The sequence below is a fragment of the Macaca thibetana genome, chromosome 8 (assembly GCF_024542745.1).
Source record: "Macaca thibetana thibetana isolate TM-01 chromosome 8, ASM2454274v1, whole genome shotgun sequence".
Taxonomy (NCBI): Eukaryota; Metazoa; Chordata; class Mammalia; order Primates; family Cercopithecidae; genus Macaca; species Macaca thibetana.
Window position 1 is genome coordinate 8,091,887 of NC_065585.1, and position 15,835 is coordinate 8,107,721.

The 15,835-nt window shown below is 35.9% G+C and overlaps 1 long non-coding RNA gene and 1 other non-coding gene across 2 annotated transcripts in view; both read right to left on the reverse strand.

The window, feature by feature from the left end:
- Positions 1–540: 540 nt before the first annotated feature.
- On the reverse strand, positions 541–647 carry LOC126961983 (U6 spliceosomal RNA). The gene has a single exon (XR_007728548.1). It is a non-coding gene; the product is annotated as a U6 spliceosomal RNA (small nuclear RNA).
- Positions 648–14,799: 14,152 nt separating this feature from the next.
- The window catches only part of LOC126960604 (uncharacterized), a 136,605-nt gene continuing 135,569 nt past the window's right edge, over positions 14,800–15,835 (reverse strand). The window contains exon 3 of the long non-coding RNA XR_007728074.1: positions 14,800–14,886. This is a non-coding gene — a long non-coding RNA (uncharacterized LOC126960604). The remainder of the gene's footprint in view (positions 14,887–15,835) is intronic.

A 15,835-nucleotide genomic window follows, 5' to 3' on the forward strand; every position in this document is an offset into this window, starting at 1 on the left:
CCCAGCAGTTCGTCTTCTGTAAAAGAGATTCCTAGCATCAATCTCCTAGTGTGGTTTTCGGAGATAAATGAGGTAATGCACATGAAAAACTTACTACAATGCCTGATACATAGTAAGCAGTAGATAACCACAGACATTATATTACTATCGAATTTCTCTAATATTTTCTAATACTTTATATATAAGTATATTGAGATTCTACCCAAACCATAAAAGTTCATTGGTATTTGCATTCTAAACTCAGAAGTAAACAAACTCTGCCTCCTAAAACATTTATATCAACATCGAATTCCACACAGTGAACACTGATGAGCCCAAGATCTCAAAGAACTCAGACTCATTAAGCAAAGATGCAATCATGTTAGTTGATGAAGGAAGACTAGGGACTTAGGTATTTGCAATCATTCTGATGAGAACTGAAATAAGGGAGTTCATAGACAGAAAATCCAATTCTCCAGAGTCCCAATTCCCCAAACATTCTAACAAATTCGAGGTTTTTTTTTTTTTTTAATTTTAAAAAGTATCTTTATTACAAATTGGAAAAATATGTAACGCTTCACAAATTTGTATGTCATTCTTGTGCAGGGGCCATGCTAATCTTCTCAGTGTCGTTCCAATTTTAGTGAATGCGCTGCCAAAGCGAGCACAAATTTGAATTTTTATTAAAATGTACAGACTTTTCCCCCACCTTTCCAAACATTTTAATCTCATTCATTCCTTTTGTTCATAGCCCATGACATTTAAACTGCAGAATTTTTGGCAAATTTTGAATCAGGGCTTTAACAGAGAGAAACAATACAAGGCAGAAATAAAGGAGGATGAAGTCACTTATAACAATATGTAATCATACGTTTATTTCTTAATTTCATCCATACTTAGTTTACATGTGTTTTATGTGAGAAATATATATATATAGAGAGAGAGACAGAGAGAGAGAGGAAATGAAGGGGGGAAACATAGGTTAACAAATATATAACACGATTAGTGCTTATATAAAAAGATGTGATTTCTTTTTATGAAACAAGTGGCTAAGGAGTATCCTTCAAAGAGAAAACTATCATATAAGAATTATTAGGATAATTATTCTATTTTTAGTCAGTTTATTAAGGTCCCAAGAGCATAAACCTGCTGAATTTTCTCTCTCTTCTTTAACATACCATATAAAATAATCTTTCTCATCTGTCTCTGCTCAAGGACGTTGATTTCCTTTCCATGTTGTTCTATGCACATGTCATTTTCTTCTCTGCAGTCGGTAGGATGCTGACCTAATGTATTCAGCAGGGGCAGGAAGGGCGGCAGGGAGATGTATTGCTCTCTCTGCCTTAATATCCTGGCTGAACACACACCGTTAGGTACACAGCCACACATTTGGTTGACAGAGGTGCCTGTGACCCGTGCGACAGGGATTAATAGGCATCTATTCTCGGCATCTTACCTTAGTAAACCTTAGGTCACCTTTGTTGTTTGGAGATACTCCCTTATTTCCCTACCTGTGCTTGAAAATCCTCTTCTTTGCCTTCAGGGCTACTGACTCACCCTGACTGTCCTTCCTTCAAAGTGAATAATCAGAATGAGGACAGGGTTATAAAAATATGGAGAGTTGTTGCTTTCCAAAAAGCAGAAAATATTATGCTTAAGTTAAATATGAGTCAAGATCTTTACTGTAAAAGCTCGTGTTTTTGTACTCCAGGATGCAAACATTGCTTTGAATATCTGGCCATTGGTTTTCTCTTCCATAAAGAGAAGAAACTGAATATAGTCAGTCTTGTGAATAAATTCATTTCTAATCAAACTCAAGAGTCTCTAAGTGGCATCTGTGTTACATTCTAGAACTCGTTTTGATTCAATTGTGGTGTTTTTTTGCTTTTGACTCTCAGGTATGTGCCTTTAAGATTTTCTACAGTAAATTAAAAAGTTCATATCCTTTGTTTTAAAGTAGCTTCAAGCTAGAAACAGATTACCTTTTGGAATTAAGTCATTGTAGCTTTATGTCCTCAATCCCGCTTAATCATTGATGTCACTATTTCCTGTGTGTGCTTCTGTTTGAGGACTCTAATTTATTCTTCTAACAAATCCCATTCTTGCCCTTGGCGACCTGTAAGGTGGCACTAAAAAGTTGCCTGTTGTATCAACCAGTACACTTTCTGTTACAAATAACAGAAGATCTCATCAAAATTGGCTTACATAAAACAAAATATAATTTACTGCTTCTCATCATTAAGGAATTCTGGTGGTAGACATAGCTTCAGGCACGACTGGATGCAATTGCTCAAGAAATGTTACGTGTATCTTGTTCATTTCTCTGATGTTGCCGTTGATTGCATTGTGCCCACTGAAAATTCAGATGTTGAAGCCCAAACCCCCAATGTGACCATTTTTGGAGAAAGGGCTTTTAAGATGGTTAAATTAGATCATAAGGATGTGGTCCTAATCTGATAGGATTGGTAGCCTTATAAGAAAGAATGAGCTTTCACAAAGGAAGGCCACGTGAGGACACAGTCAGAAGCCTGTAGGCCAGAAAGAGTGCCTTCACCAGAACAGGACCCTGCTGACACCCTGATCTCTCGACTTCCAGCCTCCAGAACTGTAAGAAAATAAATTCCTGTTGTTTTAGCCACCCAGCCTATGGTATTTTCTTATGGCAGCCCAAGTAGGGTAATGCTGCTTTTCACTGTGGGTTTGCTCCTTGCAATAGGTTAAAGATAGCTATAAATTCTTTGCTACCACTCCCATGGAGAGGTAGTATATAGTTTCTGCTCTCTTGAACTCAGGTTGGCCTTAGTGTCTTGCTAGGCCAATAGAATTTAAGAAACGTGATGTTCTGAGATTGTTAAGGATAGGTTATAAGAAGCTTTGTCGTTTTCTACCAGGTTCTCCTAGAATCCTCACTGTAGGGGAAGTTAGCCATGACGTATGAAGTAAATTATCCTGGGTTAGAGAAAAACACAAATGAATTTAGAGGTTTAGCCAGTGGACAGAATTAGGTTAAATATTTTGATCATGTGTCAGTTACTATGTAGTCCTTAATGAATAATAATGGGAAATAAGTAATGTTGGCTGAGGGTTCAATGTGTGTCAGATACGTAAGTGATTTACATAAATGTTTTAATATACATGGATTTAAATATGTGCTTAATACATATTGTATATTAAACATATGCACACATATTTAAAGACTATATAAACATGTATTATTTAATATATTAAAATCTGTATTAATTAATACATATGTGTGTGTGTGTGTGTGTATATATATATATATATATATGTAGTTGCAGAAAGTCTATTAGATAAAATCAGGATTGTGCCTAGTTCAAAGACAGGGAAACTGACCCTTAAAGGTTAACTAACTCGACCATGGTCATTCAAGTGTTACATGGCAGAAAGAGGATCTGGCTGACAAGAATCCTAGCTCTCAACTACTATACAATTCTTCTTTTTGTTCTTTCCTTGCGGACTGATTTTATTGGTATACTGCTCTCTACCACATCAGACTTCTCTGTTACCTTGTCTTCCCTAATTCAACCTGAACTGGCACTTTGTAGTTACTACGATTATATACTATTTTACATTGCATGTATGTATTACTTAATACAGCAATAATGTTCTCTACCATTTAACGATCACCCATGTTCCATTTATTAAATTGACCATTTCAAAACAGCTAGAAAACCTTATCCCAGTGATGCTCAGAGATAGATATTTTAGTCTTAACTTAGCAGAGGGGGAAGCTGAGTTCCAGGAAAGCATTGATTGAAGGACATTGTAAGTAAGACTGCACAGCTGTGTGGCCAGGTGCCACTTGACTCTTATGGTTCGGAAGCACTTCCTTTGGTTAATCTCAGGGCGCTCTCAGCGTTCATCACTACACACAGGTGCTGAAGATTTTAGCAAGCAGTGTATAAGCTAGAGCTACCACCCCCACCTTTGCCTTGACAGTTTAGACAGGTATTCCTTCAAAGAATGGAGTGTTCCATTTGTCCAATTCATCAAAGTTCTGCCATCATTTATGTCACGCATTAAGCTACAAATGTCTTAGCCTTTGGTCTCTCAGTACAACCTTCGGTTAAATTGAGCTGGGAATTTTCAGGTGAAGGGCCAAGTGGAGAAAGAAGGCAGAAAGAAGGAAAATTTAATGTCAGTTTGCTTCATTGCTTTAGCCAAGATGAGACAGAAATATCAGGATTTATTATTACAACCTTTATCTAGTCTGATATTCTGAGAGCATGTGAGCTGGAAAGTGGGTAGAGAGAGTAGATAGTGTACAGAAAACAATTTTGAAGCCACAGTAGAAAATCTCTATTTCTATAGTCATATCTTGCTTTGGGACAGTTTGACCAAGATTGTTTATTTATAGACTAGTCTCCAAATCACACTTGGACATTTCAAACAACAAATCTGTGTCATATGATGGACATTTGCCATCCCAAAGAGATGGATCAACATCGATGCAGGGAATGTGTGCATTGAAGTTGGAGGCAGAATATTTTTCGGAGTCAGATACCTGGGTTGAAGATATAGTTCTGAAAGTTATTAGCTGTGACACCTTAGATAAATGAGCCAACTTTCCTGAACCTCAGTTTCCTTTCTATAAAATAAAGATGAACAGGCATGCTTCATGAGGTAATCACATAGGAAAACTGACTATTAATAGAGATGATATATATAAATTATCTCATGACGTGTATGATTTTTATGTTGTCAAAGTAAATGATGGCTGTGGCAGTTTATTAATGTGAGATTATTTTTGCTATAGGCCTGAAGTGAGTTGAAAATATTTGTGTTCAAAATTACATAAACAAAGGAGAGCTATTAAGATGGTATTGCCAACACAATACATGATATATCTGAAATGTTTTTTAGCTGTGCTAAATTCTAGAATATTTGCCAAAGAAAATCATAGAGTGTTCATGAATATGTTTGTACATATGTTTGTAAATAGTATGTATATATTTTATATGTTTTATGGATATATTTTATCTATACACTAATTAAAGCATTCTTTACTCACATATTAGATCCTGGTATTCAATAGCCAATCTAGGCACAAAGAATTGTAAAATTGGAGTCTAGCCTTATGGCTAACACCATGGGGTTAGAATTCATATTTGGTTCAAATCCTGACACACTGTTTAGCAGTTGTTTGTCAGGAACCCATTTGACAAAATAAAAGCACAGGATTTGCAATGGAATGAATATGCAATTACAAATTAACTATGATTCCTGGGTCTCAGTTTCCTTATCTGTAAAACTGTGTTTGGATAGGGATTAAACAATCATGTGTTTGTTTTTGGTGAATTAAACAAACAAACCAAAAAATCTATTTAGACTACTTGGCAGTTCTGAGCTTACTAATAAAATGCCACCCACATATAGTAGCAAATAGTTTATTATTAAGACCCTCAAGTGAACTAAAGTATATTGCTTTAGCTACAGTAAAAATAATGTAATATGGGAAAATATAGAATCTACTGTTTGTGTATTGTCATTCTAGGTATTTAAAAGTCATCTCATAGAATGGAACAAGTAGGACTTTCTTTGTATTTTAAAGACAAAAACACCAAAGACAAAATTTAAGCAACTTGCTGGAGGCCAGGCCTGGTAGCTACTTGACCCTTTCTGCTCAGAACACAGGATGAGACCTCTTTTTGTGAGACAGCAGTGTTCATAGTGCTCCAGAGGCCAGACAGGAGATAGGTAAGTTACCTTGAACCTGGGGCACAAAGAAGAGGCTGATGTCCAGAGAGTTTTTATTGCAATAATTTCCTATACTGAGTTAGTATGGAAAGGAATAAATCAAGGTGGGCTCACAATTTTATCTCATGTTAATTCCATGGGCCCATGAGCACTTTATTTGCATGTTGAAATCAGAGAAATGTTTCTCAGTTAAAAATACATATATATGCTACAGTTATATTTTCTTGAAATATACAGCATAGCCAGAACTACCCTTTTTCACCCCCAACACTTAATGGAAGGTTAAGTTCAGCAAGTATTTCACTTTTCTTATAACTCTAAATGAAGAAAATCAACAATGCAGTGGCAATAATAAATGATGGTTGGCACTTCTCCTGAGCATGAGTGTTTCACAGGAAGTAGAGGGGATTTTGGCAAAGGAGGGCCCTCAACCAAGCTCCATCGAAGGTGGCAGCTCCATCTCAGGTCCTGCCATGGTTGCCTTGTAAGTGCCTGCTTCCATCTTGCCATAACTTCTTCCAAGCAAAGCCTCATATCAGGTTGGTTGTGACAAATCTCCCACTTAAGCATTGGGATGCCACCAATACAAATCTGATTCCTTCTTTTAATTTTACAAACTCCACGTGGAGTGAATTATTTATCTTTTTACTTTTAACTAGCAGCAGAGTAGGTCCTAAAGTCCATGTTCATGAGACCAGATTCAGTTGCCTCAGTGATTAATAAAGTGTTCAATGGATTCTTGCTGCATAGGTCCTTGCTATGGTTATCCAATAGTCAGCTATGTGCAAGTCAAATCAGGCGTGGGGATGTTGTAAAACTAATTAAACACTCTGGAATGAAAATCTTTATTGACCAGAAACCCATATTCAGAAACTTTCATATTTCTATTACCTATACTTAGAAAGATATGGGATTCATTTTCCAACATGAAAGCAGAGAAATAGGCACAGCTGTGCTGGACCCTTATGTAATTGAAACTCTGCTGCACGTCATTCAAATTCCTCTATGATCTCTATTCTATGAAACTCTACAATTAAATTCACTTGTCTGTATATACCTACACTCTAGTCACTTCACTTACTTAGACTTCCAAGAACATGCATGCTTTTTTTTTTAATGCTAAGAGTTGCAGAAATTTTTTTTCATTCTGTAATGTCTTGTACTCCTTGTTCAGCTTGAGAACAGTATCTTTTTTTGTCTTACATTAACTTTATATGTTTAATATTTTTAAATTTCAATAGCTTTTGTGGTACAAGTGGTTTTTTTATGTGATTGAATTGTATAGTGGTGAATTATGGGAGTTTAGTGCACAAAAGAACCATGTCTTGATCCTAAAGTCTCAGCAGGTCTTTCTCTGCGAAGCCTTATTGAATTTCCTACCCCCTAAGCATAATTCATGAACCCTGTTTGTGCAGTCCCTGAATCAGACAGTTGGCCACTAATGATTGTTTTAAATATATGTCTTCCTGACTAGCCTGTAATTTCCTCTAAAGCCAAAGCTGTATTCTATTGATCTTGAAATCTTTGCTATAGCAGGTCTTCTAACATTTGATAGGTACTATTCTTGATAATTAAATGAAAGAATTGTGTATTTCTTTTTACTATTATCTTAGGTTCAGGGTACATGTGCAAGTTTGTCACATAGGTAAACACTTGTCATGGGGGTTTCTTGTACAGATTATTTTATTACCCAATTATTAAGCCTAGTACTAATTAATTATTTTTCCTGATCTCTCTTCTCCCATCTTCCACCCTCTTCATAGGTCCCAGTGTGTGTTGTTCCCCTCTATGTGTCTATGTGTTATTATTTATCTCCCACTTATAAGCGAGAACATGTGGTATTTGGTATTTGATTTTCTGTTTCTGCGTTAGTTTCCTAAAGACCATGGCCTCCAGCTCCATCATGTCCCAGGAAAACACATGGTCTCATTATTTTTTATTGATGCATAGCATTCCATGGTGTATATGTACTATATTTTCTTTATCCCATCTGACAATGATGGGCATTTAGGTTAATTCCATGTCTTTGCTCTGTGAATAGTGCTGCAATGAACACGTGCATGCATGTGTCTTTATAATAGAACGAATTGTATTTCTTTGGGTATATATCCATTAATGGAATTGCTGGGTCTAATGGTATTTCTGTCTTTAGGTCTTTGAGGAATTGCCACACTGTCTTCCACAATGATTGGACTAATTTACACTCCCACCAAGAGTGTATAAGCATTCCGTTTTCTCCACAACCTTGCCAGCATCTGTTATTTTTTGACTTTTAGTAATAGTCGTTCTGACAGGTTTGAGACAGTATCTCATTGTGATTTTGATTTGCAATTCTCTAATGTTCAGTGATGTTGAACTTTCGTTCATATGTTTCTTGGTCACATGCATGTCTTCTTTGGAAAATTGTCTGTTCATGTCATTTGCCCACTTTTTACTGGGGTTGTTTGCTTTTTTCTTGTAAAACTGTTTAAGTTCCTTATAGATGCTCAATATTAGACCTTTATTAGATGCAGAGTTTGCAAAAATTTTCTGCAGGATGTCGGTTTACTCTTTGGATATCTTCTTTCGCTGTGCAGAAGCTCTTTAGTTTAATTGGATCCTATTTGTCAGTTTTCACTTTTGTTGCAATTGCTTTTGGCATTTTCATCATGAAATCTTTGACTGTGACTATGTCCCGAATGGTATTGTCTAGGTTGTCTTCCAGAGTGTTTACAGTTTGGGGTTTTATATGTAAGTCTTTAATCCATCTCGAGTTAATTTTTGTATATGGTGAAAGGAAGGGATCCAGTTTCAATTTTCTGCATATGGCTATCTAGTTATTCCAGCACCATTTATTGAATAGGGAATCATTTTCCCATTGCTTGTTTTTGTCAGGTTTGTTGAAGATCAGATAGTTGTAGATACGTGGTTTTATTTATGGGTTCTCTATTCTGTCTCACTGGTCTATGTGTCTGTTTTTGTGCCAGTACCATGCTGTTTTAGTTACTATAACCCTGTAGTATAGTTTGAAGTAGGGTAACATGATGCTTCCAGCTTTGCTCTTTTTGCTTATGGTTGTCTTGGCTATTTGGGCTCTGTTTTGTTTCATATGAATTTTAAAATAGTTTTATCTAGTTCTGTGAAGAATGACATTGGTAATTTAATGGAAATAGCATCGAATCGATAAATTGCTTTGGGTAGCATGGCCATTTTAATGATGTCAATTCTTCATATCTGTGAGCATGAAATTTTCTTCTGTTTGTGCCATCTCTGATTTCACTGAACAGTGGTTTGTAGTATTTTTACTAATAATGGATTCATTCCATGACCTCTAATTAAATATATGTTTTTCTTTTTCAACTTTTATTTTATTATAACTATTGTTATAAACAATTGGTTATTTTAGATTCAGGGAATACATGTGCAGGTTTGTTACATGAGTAAATTGTGTGTTGCTGAGCTTTGGTGTACAAATACTTCCAGGTACTGAGCATAGTACCTGATTAGTAGTTTTTTGACCCTCACCTTCCTGATACCCTCCATACTCAAGTAGGCCCTGGGTTTCCCTTTCTATTTTTGTGTGCATGTGTACTCAATATTTTGTTCCTGCTTGCAAGTGAGAATATGTGGTATAGTTGGTTTCCTGTTCATTAATTCACATAGGCCTTGAGCTCCATCCACATTGCTGCAAATGGCATGATGGTTCTTTTTTGTGGCTGCATAGTATTCCATAGTATATATGTAAGGTATTTTTTTAATCCAGTCTACCACTAATGGACATCTAATTTGATTCCGTGTCTTTTCTATTGTGAATAGTGTTGCAATGAACATGAAAGTACATACATCTTTTCAATGGAATGATTTACATTCCTTTGGGTATATACTGAGTAATGGGATTGCAAGGTCAAATACTGGTTCTGTTCTAAATTCTTTGAAAAATCTCCAAACTGCTTTCTACATTGGCTGAACTAATTTACATTCCCACCAGCAGTTAATAAACATTCCTTTTTCTCCTCAACCTTGCCAACAATTGTTATTTTTGACTTTTCAATTACACCTATTTTGACTGTTTTGAGATGGTATCTCATTGTGGTTTGGATTTTGATTTGTCTAATGATTAGTGATTTTGAACATTTTTTCATATGCTTATTAGACTCATGTATGTCTTTTTAAATACATGTTCATGTTCATTGTCCTTTGTAGATTCTTATGTACTTCTGAAGTATCTGTTCATGTCCTTTGCCCTTGGGGTTGTTTACTTTTTTGCTTGTTGATTTGTTTAAGTTCCTTATAGATTCTGAATATTAGACTTTTGTCAGATGCATACTTTGCAAATATTTTCTCCCATTCCATAGGTTGTCTGTTTATCCTGTTGAAAGTCTTTTTTGCTGTGCAGAAGCTCCCTATTTTTATTAGGTCCCACTTATCTGTTTTGTTTTCACTGGAATTGCAGTGGGTTTTTCATAGATGACTCTTCTAAGTTAAACCACCTAATGTTGGCAGTGACTCTTCTAATTTTGAGGTATGTTCCTTTGATTCCTAGTTTTTTAAGAGTCATACATGACTCTTCTAGTTTTGAGGTATGTTCCTTTGATTCCTAGTTTTTTAAGGTCTTTTACATAAAAGAATATTGAATTTTATCAAAAGTCATTTCTGCATCTAATGAAATAATCATTAGCTTTGTTTATGTGATGAATCACATTTATTGATCTGCATATGTTGGACCAACTTTGCATTGCAGGAATAAATCCTACCTGATTGTGGTGGATTGGCCTTTCGATGTGCTGCTGGATTGAATTTGCTAATATTTTTTTGAGAATTTTTGTGTCTATGTTCACCAGGGATATTTACCTGAAATTTTTTTTTTTTTTTTTTTTTTTTTTTCATTTTGTCTCTCACAGGTTTTGGTATCAGAATGATGCTGGCCTCATAAAATAAGTTAGGGAGGAGTCCCTCCTCCTAATTTTTTTTTTTTTTTGGTATAATTTTGGTAGGATTGGAATCTGCTCTTCTTTATTCAACTGCTGAAATTCAGCTGTGATACAAGGCTTTTTCTGGTTGGTAAGTTTTTTTTTTTAATTATTGATTCACTTTTCAAACTCATTTGTTTTTTTTTTAGGCTTTCAATTTTTTCCTGCTTTAATCTTGAGTGGCTATATGTTTCCAGGAATGTATCCATTTCTTTTATGTTTTCTAGTTTGTCTGCATGGAGGTGTTTATTATAGTCTCTGAAGGTATTATTAATATTTTGTATTTCTGTGGGATTGATCATAATGTCACCTTTGTCATCTCTGTTTGTGGTTATTTGGATAGTCTCTCTTTTTTCTTACTCTTCTTAATTTAGTTAGCAGTCTATCAATCTTATTTTTTTTTTACCAACTTTTGGTTTTATAGCTCTTTTGCATGTATTTTTTTGCTGGTCAATTTCATTCAGTTCAGGTCTGATTTTGCTTATTTCCTTTCTTCTGATACCTTTTGGGTTGGTTTGCTCTTGTTGTTCTAGTTCCTTTGGGTGTGATGTTAGATTTTTAATTGTAGATCTTTCTGTCTTCTCAATGTAGGTATTTAGCACTATAAACTTCCCTTTCAACATTCTTTTAGCCATGTTTCAGAGGTTCTGGTAAATTTTATCTTTGTTCTCATTAGTTTCAAAGATTTTTTTGATATCTACCTTTATTTCATTCTTTACTCAAAAGTCATTCGGGAGCAGGTTGTTTAACGTTCATGTAATTGTATGGTTTTGAGAGATCATCTTGGTATTCATTTCTAGTTTATTGCACTGTGGTCCAAGAGTGTGACTGGTGTAATTTCATTTTTTGAAGTTTGTTGAGAATTCCCTTATGGCCAAGCAAGTGGTTGATCTTAGAGTATGTGTCATGTGCTGATGAGAATAATATATGTATTTGTTGTTAATGGGTGGAATATTCTGTAGATTTCTGTTAGATCCATTTAGTTGAGTGTTGAATTTAGGTCCTGAATATCTTTGTTAATTTCCTGCCTCAATGATCTGTCTAACCCTGTGAGTGGGTTTTAAAATTTTGAGAGAGCCTGTTGGTGACACAAAGTCAAGTTAGCCTCTCTGTCATTTGCTTCATCAGCAGCAATTAAGATGAAGTATTGAGAACCATGCTGGAAATAAAAATTAAAGTTGACAATAAACACCATGAAGTGTAAGCAAATTATCTACTTTCCATACTAATGAAAGTTATGTCATCGTGGGGACCAAACGCCAAAGTGTTGAAAATTAATCCCATTAGTAATAATTGACACCCCATACCTGTATTAAGGACTAACTACAAATTGTGCTATTGTTTCAAATTCAAAAGAACAAACAAACTTCCCTACCCACAAATTGTTTTACTAATTCAAATAAGGATGCCATATTTATCTACCCATATAGCTGATTAGCAATATTGGGTGTAATGTAGAACTGTTCTCTTTTTGAAGATCTGTGAATGCATTCACAAGCAGTATTTCCTGAGAGTGGTGGAGTGGAGATGGAGGGAGAAGACAGCACTCAATAAAATTAAGGAATTGGATCAATCTTTCTCATGTATTAGAAAGTGAATGGGAGGAACATGATACAATAGATTTGTTCATTTATGAAACATATATCACATGGACACACTTGGATAAGCATTGAGCTGGGTGACAGGATACAAAATCATTAGGGCACTATCCATCTTCTCAAAATACTCACAGCCCAGTAGGCAAAACAGTCACATCATCTAAAATTAAAGATGGGAAGAGGGAAAGAAGAACAGGGCATAAAAACCAGAAGGCTAATTTGCCTAATTAAAAATCAAGTTGAGATTCAAACCTATGACTTTCTGACTTATTAGGGGCAGAAGTAAAAACTCGTATTTATCAGATTGCTTACAAATTCACATTTGATGCCAGCTCATACCTTACGTTGCTTCTCATCATTTTCATAACAGTTTCTTATTTACTTCTCTTCTTGCACAAAATATTATTAAATCTACCAAAAGGGAAGGCACGGAATCTCCCATGAGTGCAATCCAATATCCAGCAATCAGAGATTCACGTTTCTGAAGAAATAATGATTCCAAATGCAGATGCTGTGGTGAGATACTCACTCCTCTCAGAGGAAAACTTAACCACTGATCACAGACAAGCTTTTTGTCAGAGCTGTAGAATACAGATATAGATATTAACTTGACCGGAGACAGACTGTCAGGGTTAGAGACGGGAGAGCTTGATCAGAGAAAGGCAATTAGTGCCAAAGAGAACTTGCAACTGTCACTTGCTTAAAATGAGATTATAAGATACCCAGAATGGAATCATTTCCCCTAGAGCTTCTCTTTTTAACAAAGGCGGTCTTTAAATGCTTGCTGGCTTCCGCTTTCAAACCCTGAAATTCCTAGGTCTGAGAAAATAGTATTTCAAGTCTCTCTTCCAGATTTTTCTCTGCCTCCCCTCCATCCTCCTACCTGGAGTGGTGCATTGAAATTGCTTTGTCCAAACTTTTTATTTCTGTTAGAGGTTGCACTTGGATTTCAAGGTATTCAGGAAAGGGGTGAATGTTGGCTTGGATAGCAATGCAGCAATATAAAAAGGAAGGCATAGCCATCATATATAATTAAATAAAAATGCAAATTGGAGTTTAAACTCAACAGTGCTCAGAACCAAATAAATTTCTGATTATGTTTGCGCTATCAAATACCAAGGCTACATTACCAGAAAGATTAGAAAATCTATTGAAATTAGGAATAGGCTTTTTAAGTAGCTAAAATCTCAAATAAATGGAAATAAAGATGTATAGAAAACAATATATAATAAAAACATTAAAAAGCCCCTCACCAGTACTTACTCTCTTCCCATTCGAACTAGACTTTTCTTCACTTGTCCCTAAGAATCTGCAAGAGCTCATCACTGCTCACCTTTCCACATACGTCACCCTTATCCAGGGAAACCCTTTTTCCACACCCTTCAATCAGACAACTAACTTCTCTCCTTCTTCACACAAAGTACAAACTCAGATGTCAATGCTCCTGAGAACCTGGTTCTGCCCCACCTGGACAGAGTTTGTCCTCTCTCTGAGTGCTGTCTCCACACTCAGTTTCTTGGCACTTTGTGTCTGTCACAGTCACCAGAGTGCCATGCCATCTGTGCTTTCTTCAGGCATCCTGACCGACTTGAGGGCAGAATCTGTGCCTTTGTGTTCCAAGAAATTCAACTCAGACAGGACTCTCTGGTGATCAAAGTGCCTTCATGAAGCATATTCATTGCCTGTTAAAAGGATCTTCAGAATAGTTGCTTCTGGTGTTATTTTGGGAAAGGAAAAATAGTCTGTGAACATATGAATTCCACATATTCAGTCATAAACTATATTTTGTTAAGAGAAGATTTGCTACAAAAGTGGTTCTCTCTAGCATGTTCTGCAGAAGGGGTACCTCTTTGATATTTTAATGTTGGCTTTTAAGATTATCTTAAAAAATATATTAGAAGAAGTTTGAAAATAAGTTCTTAAACAAGCTTAACCAAACACGCAGTATGCCCCCCAATCCTGTTTCTTTCTGCCCCAAATCCATGTGATGTCTCCAGGCTTCCTGGACTGATGTTAAAAACCTAATACTGTATTTGGATATAGCCTTGGAGAAACTTGATTTTTTAAAAATAAATAACTTGTGTTGCGTGTGTGTGTGTGTGCATGTGTGTGTTTATATTTGCCTTCTCTAAAGAATGTCATGGTGGAAAAGTCAAGGACTGAGGATCCATGATTCTTTAAATATGTATTTGTATAACACTGGGCAAATTTTGTAACTTATGTATATATTCATGTTTGATGTCTCAAAACAGTAACTGTCCATACCAACCACCACGGCCCTGGTCCATGTCCTGCTTCCATGACCTAACCAACCAATTTGGTCTAAGCAGCAGTTCTATAGGCAGAGAGTTTAAAAATCAAGATTTTTAAAAATCTGACTTTATAAGAAAGACAAAAAATAGACAATCTTCATATAGAAATTTAGAGAAAAAACAGTAACTATATTGAAATAATGGAAAATAGATAGCCATTAATTTTCTATAACAATTTATGATGAAATAATGAATTAAAAATTTACAAGACATTCTCCCGGTAACTAGAGATCTTACCTTCACTGAATTCGGCTGTTATTTTTGGGGGAAAAAAAAGGTGCTTTTTCTTCTACCATCCCCTACTCTGGGATTTGTTGCCAGGGAACAAGGCTACAATGAGGAGAGAAGAGAAGAGGATTGTGGAGAAGATTTGCAATAGAATCATGCAATTTACAGATTAATGTATTTCTCTCTTCACCACAGAGTCATTGTTAAGTTAGAGAACAGAGAGTAAGAAAAGTGATTTCATTTTTAACAAGTCATATTTTAACCTGAGCAACTTTTATAGAAATGTATCACAAAGGAAAAAAATTAAGAGTGAAGATGATAATATACTGAAAACATTGATTGTTTTTCTGACTATATTATTAAATATCAGAATGAAAAAATAAGGGTATGTTTAAGTAAGTGCTGGCTTTTCAACTAGATGAAAGAATGTGCAGCCATCTGAATTATTTTGATGCCCATAGAGAGATATTGCTTGTGGATCTTATGGTCCTTGTATGTGTGAACTCTTTAATGAGTGAAGACTCTTCTAGAGCAAGCATGTGAATGCCTTGGCCTAATAAGCCTTGATAGGAAAGATGCTTGTATCCAGGTATAAATGTTCTAGGTCTACGAGAGTATGCATCATCCATATATTCTACACATTGGGAATGTTTTAAAAGAAGCTATGAGCAGTTCTTGTATACGGAGGGCTGTTCTGGGGACTGATGGGATGCTAGTGAAGGGGTGAAAATGCAGTTGGACCTGCTACCTCCAGGTTCAGCATTTTTTTTTGTTTGGTTTGTTGGTTGTTGTTGTTGTTTTGAGACGGGGTCTCGCTGTCACCAGTCTGGAGTGCAGTGGTGCGATCTCGACTCACCGCAACCTCTACCTCCCAAGTTCAAGCAATTCTCATATCTCATGCCTCAGCTTCCCAAGTGGCTGGGACTACAGGCATGAGCTACCATACCCAGCTATTTTTTTTTTGTATTTTTAATAGAGATGGGGTTTCACCATGTTGGCCAGGCTGGCCTCGAACTCCTGACATCAAGTGATCCGCCCACTTTGGCTTCCC